The sequence below is a fragment of the Typopeltis vanoorti genome, chromosome 17 (genome assembly GCF_054136105.1).
Source record: "Typopeltis vanoorti isolate ZY-2024b chromosome 17, IOZ_Tvanoo_1.0, whole genome shotgun sequence".
NCBI lineage: Eukaryota > Metazoa > Arthropoda > Arachnida > Uropygi > Thelyphonidae > Typopeltis > Typopeltis vanoorti.
The window spans coordinates 77177663-77188524 of NC_143565.1; positions in this window are offsets into that span (position 1 = coordinate 77177663).

Here is a 10862-nt window from a genome sequence, read left to right on the forward strand (position 1 = left end):
ATGTGAGGAATGTCATTTGTAATGGATTGTAATGAATTCTAAAAATAAATAAAAGCGCTGCATATTTTGAATGGTGTGGTTAAATGATGGTTAGATTATTTTGAATGGTACAAAAATAAAGATATTTATAGTGTTCTTTGTAATATGTTGTATTAGTTAAATTGGACATATAATGCACTTTTTTTTTTCATTTTCTGTTTGCATTTAGTATTACCTATCCTTATTCAAAAGCAAGTTAACACATCATGTACACATTTTTCTTCATTTTCTGTCTACATTTATGAGTATTACCTATTCTTATATAAATTTCTGTGACCGAAAGAGGTTTTAAAATAATTGATGTAACTGAAGTTTGAATAAAAGCTGTGGGCGTAATCATCAAAACGATGTGCTATTTAAAAAAATAACTGATTGCTTCGTCTCCAGCGCTTTGATGCTCATCAAAAGGATGTTCTTACAGATATTGCAGATTAGGAATTCTGAATTTGAGCATATCATGTGTATATATTTTAAAGAAAATTTAAGATTTGTAGTTCAACACATACGTGCTTGAAATTATAAAAAATTAAAGAAAAAACTAATTAAAGGCAAAAATTCATTTTTAAATAATGCAGTAGCAAGACAACTCGCGACAAATACGTGTACTTCCGGTATGCTATCGTAATGTAATCACGTAATGGAATTTTTTTTTATTTTTATCGCAGTAGTCCGTTTTTTGTCAGTAGTTGTGTCGTTTATTTTGAAACCATGGTAAGGAAAAAGAAAGGTTTTTTACTTTTATCAGAAGTTGCTTCTATGTATACCACTCTGAAGTATTGTATAATACATACAAGGACAACAAAAGACGGTTCAATTTCCGTAATATTTCAATATGTTAGTACAAATATTGATTTTCTTTCCTACGTATTAGAATGATATAGAATCTTAAATTAGGAAGTTTTATATTAAATATAGCTGCTTCGTAGTTTTATGTGAAGTAAATATGTAAATTGCCCATTGCGATTTTCAAATGAACATTTTTAATAATAATAATAAAAGGCTCGTACGCGACATCCCACCGTAATGACAGGTCGTTTGTATTGTTTATAATGTAATATTATATTTGTAAATATTAGAAAGAGAAATACGATTAAATGTAAGTTAAGAAAGAAAAGAAAACGCTGCTATCGACGATTGCAAGATTCAGCCAGCGTTAAGAAATAATTCAAGCAAGTAATATTTTTTAGATTTGGAAGTTTTAAAACTTGTTAATAACTTCTATTGTTCAAGAGGGGGCTGGGGATTATCTATATACCTTACCATACTTGAAGAAATTTACCTTATTCAGTTTCTATATACAATGGCAGACAGATGTTTTTCGGTATTTTGGAATTTTTTTATTTTACCGTTTCAAAAAGTTATGTTCTCTGGTTTGATCCATCTCACTACAAATAGTACGGTTCCTTTCGATACTGGTGTGGAAAAACAGTCTGGACTTTCTCAACATTGGCAAAGAATTGTTTGCGCAAAAATGAACAACCAATCCGAACAAGTGATAATCAGATGAGGCGTCATTGCAGGACTCTTATGCTGGGTGAGAGCGAAACTTTCGACTCTTCGATTTTTTCTTGCGTGCGAACTTGCATAGGTGGGACAATGCAAAAATTCCAAACAACAGTTCGGCAGCAAGGTTAGTCAACCCGATTAGGGTGAAACAGATGTATCATCCATGTCTTCAGAAAGTTTGGAAATGTTCATTTTTTTTTTAATTTTTACAAGATATTGAATTTTAAAGGTTTGAAAAAGTTTAATTTATAACTAAATTTCATGTCATTAAACAACGACATATCCACCAAATAATAAATGCCACGAAACTCCAAATTTCTATCTTTTCTGTATTTACATAACGTTATATACGTAATTACGGTAGAATACTAATTTATTAATCAGTCGACAAACATTTCGTTTTATGTGTTGTAAAACACCATCAGTGTGCTTGAACTATAATAGAAATTTGAATACAAAGAATGGTGAAACGCCTGCGTTACAATGGAACTTTTATAAATGTAGTAGCTATGATTTAAAAAAAAAAACTGCTGGGACATATACAGGATGGTTCAAAATTCCTCGTACAAACTTTGAGGGGGAAGTAGAGAACATCGAAATCAACCATATTCACATAGGAAAGCATGACCGGAAACGCCACCGGAAGGTACTAACTGCTAACAGGAACTCAAAGATACAGAAATAACACAAGGCAGTAAGTGGTATAAAAAACTTTATTAGGCGTAACTGCGAACAGTTCAATAGTAGTTGGATACATAATGTTTTCACATCAGGTGCTCAAAGTTACGACCACTAGCAGTGATGCATGCTTGACACCGACGACGCATTGATTGCCGTACATTTCCGAAAATACTTGGAGTTTCCCGGATATTAGCGATGGCGATTCTTGACGAGGTCCATGTCAGAGGCAACAGGCGCTTCGCACACCATGGGTTTAAGGGTTCCCCATAGAAACAAATCAATGCTCTATAAATCAGGTGAGCGTGGGGGGCATGCGACGGGTTCACCACGCCCAATCCATCGAGCCCCAAAGGACCTGTTCAAATACTGACTCCAAGAAATGCCAAAATGGGCTGGAGTCCTGTCATATTGGAACCACATCTGCCGACTTAGTCATTGGAACGTTGTTCAGTAAATCTGGCAGAACTTCCAGAAAGGTCCACTACTTCTGGGAGTCCAGTCGGGGTGGTAACAGGTATGAGCCGACTAAACAGTCAGCGACGATACTTGCCCATACACTAATGGCGAAGCGTTGTGCAGCATGTGATCTCACAGCGTGTGGGTTCTCATGGGCCCCACACATGAGCATTGTGGTGATTGAAGACCCCCCCCCCCTTCGTGGGTAAATGCAGCTTCATCCATAAACAAAACACAAGTTGGGAAATCCGGGTCTATGGCACTTTTCTGCTGAAACCACTGCGCGAATTCCACACGTCGAGGATAATCTTCGGCCATCAGTAACTGGACCCGTTGCAGATAAAATGGATGCAAGGATTCAGTGCAAAACGTGCAATACACGGGATCGACATACTCTTATAGCAGAAGCAATGGCACATGTGCTTGTCTCTGGATTATTGTCCATCGCATGCAGCACCACCTCTTCCATGGCGGGATTTCGATCGTGGCCGCCCATTATCATGCCTGCGATCCCTGAATGATCCATAGTCTCACAAATTTTGATGCAAACATGCAAACATTTGGTGATGCGTTACACGTGTGTTTGGGTAACTTTCGCGATACATTCGTACAGCGGCTCGTCCATTACCGTCAGCTAACCCGTAAACGAAGTGAATGTTTGCCATCTCAGCATTCGTAAAATTACGCATGTTCTTCGTACGATGTCAAAAGCTTGAATGAGGAAGCCCCAATTGCTCACCTGGAGCGCTGACGAACAGCGCCACCTATCACTTTCGGGTGGCGTTTCCGGTCATGCTTTCCTATGTGAATATGGTCGATTTTGATGTTCTCTACCTCCCCTCAAAGTTTTTACGTGGAATTTTGAACCACCCTGTTTGCATGCATCAGTAGTAGGATAGCCACTTCCGACCAAATTCTTCCGGTGGGCGTGGCTTCACGAGTTAGGAATGTCAGGCATTTCCCTGGGGGCATATGTGTCAATGGCTTAAGTTGTGTTTTGGTTCGCGTATGGAATTGTGGGTGATCGTAGAGATAAGGATTCGTGTTGTGATTGGTAGGACACTTTGAACCAGATGAAGATCAAGATAAGGGATCAGGATGTGAATCTTTGTTGTTATAGAGTTTGGAATTTTGCTGTTCTCTTATTGCATTGTGGGTGATATTTAGAGATAAGAATCGTGACATGTGTTTGGAAATTTCTAGGGAACATATGTCTCTCTGTGATATCACATGGTGTTTTGGTTTGGCTATGGAATTGTGGGCGATGTTAAAAAAACGCGATTTTTATGATAACTTTTTAGGAAAAAAATTAAAAAAACGCGTTTTTTTTTAAATTTTTTCCCTAAAAAGTTATCAGTATCAGTTGGAGGTGACATCACTAAAAGATATCCGCAAATGATGAGCTCGCTCATCTCCACGAGGCTGAGCAGACATCTGGAGGAGAGGAGAGGGGGGAGTATTGCAGGGAAGACTTCTGTCACCCTCTTGACTTCCGTTTCACTTCCACCACCTAATGCTATTTTTTCCCCCTCCAAAGTTATCATTTGGAGGTAACTTCACTAAAAGATATCTGCAAAAGATGAGCTCACTCATCTCCAATAGGCTGAGCAGGCATCTTCTAGAGGAGAGGGGGTGATGGGGTTAGGTGGGGGAGCATTGCAGAGAAGACCTCTGTCACCCTCTTGACGATCTTTTCACTTCCACCACCTAATGCTATTTTTTTTCCACATCCCGTTAATTTCAGACATATGAGTGAGAGAAATAGTCACATGGTCTAACATCAAAAACACTTTTTGAGGATAAAATACTTAACATAATAAGGACAAATGATATAGAATACCCTTTGAGCCACAGAGATAAGATTTGCCCTATGATGTCTCAAAGTAAGATAATCTCACATCAACATCATATCCAACAGCATGTAGAAACATGTCAGTGAATCATCTGTGCAAAAGTTTCATTTTGGAAGGAATGGTCAGGGTTAAGGGTCAGGTAAACAGTACTATAAGGAAAAACAAACGCGTCAAGTGTCTTTGCAGTTATGTCAATTTGTTCATCCCGTGCAGCTATCGTATTGTGTTGTAGTGATTGGTATCCAGGAAAGTAAAGTAAAATAATGGGTGAGCCACAAAAGTCGTTGAAATTTTCTTTCTTCAGGAAAATAGCATGAGACAAAACTCTTCACCTAGCTCTAAAAGGATGGAAACCGATTATTATTTTAGAAGACACATACATTGTGATGTATTTATCCAGGACCACTTTGGAAAAGTTATGCAGGAAGTGGTCTGATATCCTTGGCTACTTGCAAAGAGGAGTTGACTATGAAATGCACCTCGGTGAGTGTTATATTCTGAAATGCCAAGATGGGGAACTAATACTTGATGATACAGGAGGTGATGGAAGTAAAGTTTTTTCTATTAGTTGTGAAGAAGCTGAGAGATTTTCACCAAAAATGTATGACATTGATAATCATTTACTATTTTTGGAAACTGAATTACCATCTATTCGTATCATGGGGAAAATTATCGCTAATCATTTAAATTTAACAATGGTAAAATTAGACTTCCAATTCGATAAAGATTCTTTATTTTGGGACATTACGAACATTTTACAAAAACGGTTGGTGTATATTTGCTGACAAAAGAATACATAATGTTTAGGGAGGCATGGTGTCATTTCCAGACTGACAATATCAAATGTATGGAAGTGTGGTGACCAGCTATTTTGATGTAATGTAACCAAGAAACAGTAACAAAAATTTTATTCATTGAACTCTTGGAAAATGTTGTCTAAACTAAATATTGTGAAATATTTTTAGGTGTATACTATTTATACTTGTAAATAGCATTTCAGCAAAATAAAATATGCATTTGTAAACTTAAATGAACAAAGATGTGTGCTTTTGTTGTGTTTTTCCACAGTGAATTTTTACTCAGTTATTCTGATTAGAACTTGATATTTAAATCTACAACTTTATATCTTAATGCAATTCTGTTTAATTGTTTTTTTAAAAAAATCACAACTGTGAAATTAATGCCAGGAACGGGGAAAAAAGTGTTGAAAACTGATATTCATGTATTAATTATTTTAGAAATTGTCTAATGCTACCTATAGACATTATTTGAGTTATCTGAAAACAATTCATTCACATAATCGAAAATCTGAACTGTTAGAATTTGGTTGTTTTACAGAGAGAGAGAGAGAGAGAGAGCAGATAATTAACCTAAAACGTGACTTTACCACTTAAAGTTTGGTATAGAAAAAATGTTTGTACTCTCCAGATAACACATACAAATTTTACCTTTCCCCACACAAAGTAAGATAAAAACACACCAACAGTCTCTCCAGCAGCATGTGAAAACATGTCATTGAGTCATCTGTGCAAAAGGTTCATTTTTTGAAGGAATGGTCAGGGTAGGGCATGGTAAGTGTAAACAGTACTATAAGAAAATACCATAGAGTCAAGTGACTTTGGACTTAAGGTAATCATTCATCCATGTTTGGTAATGTAAAAATAATGGGTGAGCCACAAATTCTTTGAGTTTCTTTGTGAAAAGTTCTAATTGTTTAGAATTTTGTAACAGAATGTTAACATTAAATATACGATCACAGCTAATCAGTGAAATAATAATAATAAATATTTATTTGTGGTGCCATATGAAGTAATCTAAGAAGAAGAAGAATGAAGGAAAACGATTATGAAAAATCGACAGTGGGTGAAAAATTCGAATTTTCAGTTATCATTGGGATAATTGATTGCCAATTTCTTTTGAATAAGAGTTCAAATTTATTTCTTAAAGAAATTTGTATTTCTGATGGAATTATTGTAAGATATGCATTGACAAAATCACCTTGTATTTGGAAAGAATTACCTGAAAGAGTTGAAAAACAGAATTCTTGGTTAATGAAATATAACCATCAGCTGAAGTGGGAAATTGGTTCACTACCTCTGGACAAACTGAGACATTGGATGATAGAATCAACAAGCAAATATCAAATATTACTCGCCAAAGGAAGAGAAAAATCAAAAACATTAACGAGGTTAATAGGGATACCTGTTCTTGATTTAAATGAAATTGGATGCCCAAAACGTGAAAACATAATGTGTACTTTTAAATGCTTTTTAAAATGAATGAATTTTTAAAATGAATTTGGAAACATAACGAGAGATTCTGTGCTTTTAATAATTCTCAGAAGTATATGCATTTGTTTCAAAAAAATAAATATGCAACCCTTAATTTTACTACAGTAATAAATTCCCAACGATCACCAAATGAAAAATTAACTTTCAGATGAGAGACATTTTCAGAAACCACATGATGGCAATTTCGCAAGCATGGGAAGAACCTTTGATGTATTTTTCCATTTATTTATTTTCTGTATGTTAGATTCAGTAAATACAATTTGTAAATAATATTTCATTCAAATAAAATGTGTAAATTTAAATGAACAAATTGGGTGTCGTTGATGTGTTATGCAAACTTAAGACCATAACATTTTTTTTTTCCTTGTGAAATTTCATGCCACAAAGTAACCAGAGACTTTTTTTAATCAATGAATTATAAGTCTTATTTGTTCATGCACACCCTCAAATATTTCATGAAACTGTCAACTCTTGGAAGCAAAAGGAATAATCGGGTATTAAATTAATAGCCAGAATTTTAGTGGAGAAGATTTCACCTGAAAAGTTACAATACTGTAAGAATTTAGCTATTTTACAGAGCCATTTGTTAATAACATTAGTCAAATAAAAGGTAACATGGAAATTAACAAAGTATATATTATAGAGCTAATATTCATTTGAAATATTCAACTCTTGGAAGCAAAAGGAATAATTGGGTATTAAATTAATAGTCAATATTGGTTTTAAAAAAATAAATGTAAGCATTAATTTACTACAGCAATAATTTCCCATGGGAACAAAGAGTTCCAAACTAAACACACAATTTCTTACCTACGTACAACAAATTGGCGAGCAGATAAGAGAGGCATCTTTAAGATAAGACTTAATGAGAAATCTACAATGTTGGAAAATAAATTCACATACATTTTATTTATTTATTAATTTCGCTCTGTTATTCTGTTAGGATATGTAGTTAAACTGAATTTTAAAGTAAAATAGAGAAAATAATCAATGAATCAATTTGAAGAAAAAAATCATTTCACTTGTCAGAATTCCATACTCTAACAGCACTCTGAATTCGAAACAGGAAATAACACCTACCCTAAACAAAACGGCACATAGACTTTCCCACTAAGCTTGGGAAAACATGGCATGAGCAACTGTGGGAAGGATTAATACAGAGAACCAATTGGATAGTAATCTAAATTAAGTACTGAACTAGCTTTTCTGATTATTTACAGAAATATCTTTCAACTCCTATGTTTTGTGTGTTTTTGTACTGTGAATATATGTTAGCCCCAAGTAACCTATAATGATAAGTCAACTGCATTTTCAGACTTGTGTTTGTGTTCTGTGTTGTGAATATATGTTAAAAATCAACAACTTGGAATATTCAGAAAACCTAGATAGTACCAAGATGTTCCCCTTCTGGAAAGAAATGTAAGTTAATTTTTTTAACTTAAACATAACAATTGATATTTGTAATTTCAATAATTACTCCTCGTATGTTTTGGTAAGTGTAATTCTAATACTGAATAGATTTTTTTTTTCATAAGAATAATCATAAGGTACATATTAGAGTATCAACATGGATACATTAGCGACTTTTCATGTCTAATGTGTATGTGTGTGTTTGAGGGACACCAGCATAATAATTAAATTATTCAGAAAACCTCGAAACAGTGCCGCCATCACGACTCTACTCTACTCAAAGAATTCCCGCCCTTTAACAGGAAAGAAATACCCCATAATGTATTGGAAATTAGTACACCCATCTATAGACAACCAAACAAAACATGACAACAATGACGGACGTGCGTCACCCTGGGAAAATTCCAAGATATCTTATCTCAAAAACATCGCCCACAATTCCATAGCCAAACCAAAACACCATGTGATATCACAGAGAGACATATGTTCCCCAGAAATTTCCAAACACATAACGTCACGATTCTTATCTCTAAATATCACCCGCAATGCAATAAGAGAACAGCGAAATTCCAAACTCTATAACATTCACGTCACGATGCCTTATCTTATCTTGGTCAAAAGTGTCCCACCAATCACGACACGATTCCTTATACACTAATATATCTCCCTTTCCATTCAAAACAACAACGTCACTTATTTACAACTAACAAATGACATCACTTATCTTCATCTGATAACAACAAACATTCACGTCATGATCCCTTATCTTATCTTGATCTTCATCTGGTTCAAAGTGTCCCACCAATCACAACACGAATCCTTATCTCTACCATCACCCACAATTCCATACGCGAACCAAAACACAAGAACTGAAGCCATTGACACATATGCCCCCAGGGAAATTCCTGACATTCCTAACTCATGAAGCCACGCCCACCGAAGCATTTGGTCAGAAGTGGCTACCCTACTACTTGCATCTCTCAATAGTCCCTCTTGGAACACTAAACATTGTCATAATGACACAGATAAAAGTGCAACAATGGAAGTTATATATTATTTAGTAAGGCTTCAGCACTTTCTTTGAATAACTTAAAAAAAAAAAAAATACAGCTATGCAGGAGTTTGGTATTATCTCATAGGATCCCGTCATTAGTGTTGTCAATTCCATTTTGAATTAGATGAGATTTATGGGATTTAATATGCCGAGTATGCCTTTGTTATTAAAATGCTTTTTTTACGGATATTCGTTTAACTAGAAGAACTGTCATAATGACACAGGTATATTGTGGACGAATGGTCACCTTACAGAAAGGCCTAAGCCTATCACTACATTTACGAAACTTAAAAAAATTTCATATTTCACAAAAAAATAAAAAATAAATAAAAACTACAGTTATAGAACGAAATTCAACGGTAGTATGAGAAGTGTTTAAGGAATATACTCTGAAATGCTATTACTGAAAAGTTATAAATTTTTACTACATGTTATACAAAGAACGAATTCGATTGGGTTCATTGCATTTCCTTGTTCAATTACATTGTCAGCAAATAAAAATGCAGTACTTGCCAGTCAGATACTAAATTTCACTGCTCATCTATCAAAGATGAAGGGTGAACAGAATTGTAACAAACAGATATTACCTCGAAAACACTCGTCGTATTTAGGAATAACTGTAAAGTTGTTCCGAAATGCATGACTAAATTTCGAAGAGTAGTAAATTTTCTAGCAAATCATTAATCGATTGAAGCGGCTCTATGCTTCAATCGATTGATGGTATTGTTCCCAATTCTTGCCCTATCGATCATTATTAATTGCCAGTAGGTACGTGGACAATTTATGAATTGGACGTGGTGCGAGCTGGAATTAATATTTGAAAACTCTTCAAGAAATGATTAAGATAAGTATACTGAAGAATTTGTGATTATCCATACTATTACAGTGTTAAGATTTCCAAATTAAGATTATTTTTTTTTAATTAAAATTTAGTCTAGACCGATTTGCTGCCATTTGATGCTTCGTCTATCTATATGCGCTGGTATTACAAAGACGCACGTTTAAAATAACTCATTCCATATATTAGGTTGACAGGTCAAAAAAACATACGTAATTCACAAATTACACCTACCTCATAACCTTAGTTGCTTCATCCATAATCTCAATTAGCAACGTAACATTTAAATGACTGAATGTCACTGTGAAATTTTTCTATTTCAAATGTGTTCATACGTGTTCAACTGCAATGAATTAGTTCTCTAACGCCTTCTATACCCCGAAGGAAGTCGGAAGAGCTCTCTTGGTGCTCCTATTTTTTTTTTTTTTCTGTATGCCGAAAAATAGACAATTGGAATAATTTTATAGAATTAGTAAACTCAAAATCGAAAATTGTAAGTCAGCTGTAATTAATACAGTTTATAACGAAATGCTAAAATAGGTACTGAACTGAAATTACTGAAAACAGAACATTTGTCTAATTTTATTTTATTTATTTTTATTCCCACCCACGAAAGGCTGTAAACCTGTAGTATGTTAGTACTGTAATACCGACAGTGAGTTAATGATTGTATTTATATTTTACATAATCCAGAGATTAAACATTGACTTCAGACCTCCAGTAAGCCGGACCAT